This window comes from Odontomachus brunneus, unplaced genomic scaffold (genome assembly GCF_010583005.1).
Source record: "Odontomachus brunneus isolate Ranch 3 - 2012 unplaced genomic scaffold, Obru_v1 Obru_scaffold_121, whole genome shotgun sequence".
NCBI classification, from domain to species: domain Eukaryota; kingdom Metazoa; phylum Arthropoda; class Insecta; order Hymenoptera; family Formicidae; genus Odontomachus; species Odontomachus brunneus.
In genome coordinates this window covers 208987-209229 of record NW_022639571.1, presented here as the reverse complement: position 1 = coordinate 209229, position 243 = coordinate 208987, and positions in this window count along the sequence as shown.

The window sequence follows — 243 nt, the reverse complement described above, 5'->3', positions numbered from 1 at the left end:
TTTACTCGTATTCCGGCCGTTTTTCTGGTAATGCACGGCTCAAACGAATCAACTCCCAGTGATTCTGCAAGCTCCTCTTGCGTTTGACTCGGATCTTCATCGAGTAATGCCTCCAATTCTTTGTCTTCGAATTTTTTTGGCTGTCCAAAGCGAGGTCTGTCTTCAACGCTGAAATCACCATTCTTGAAACGTCGAAACCATTCCTTACATGATTTATCAGTTGGAGCATTGTCATCATAAACC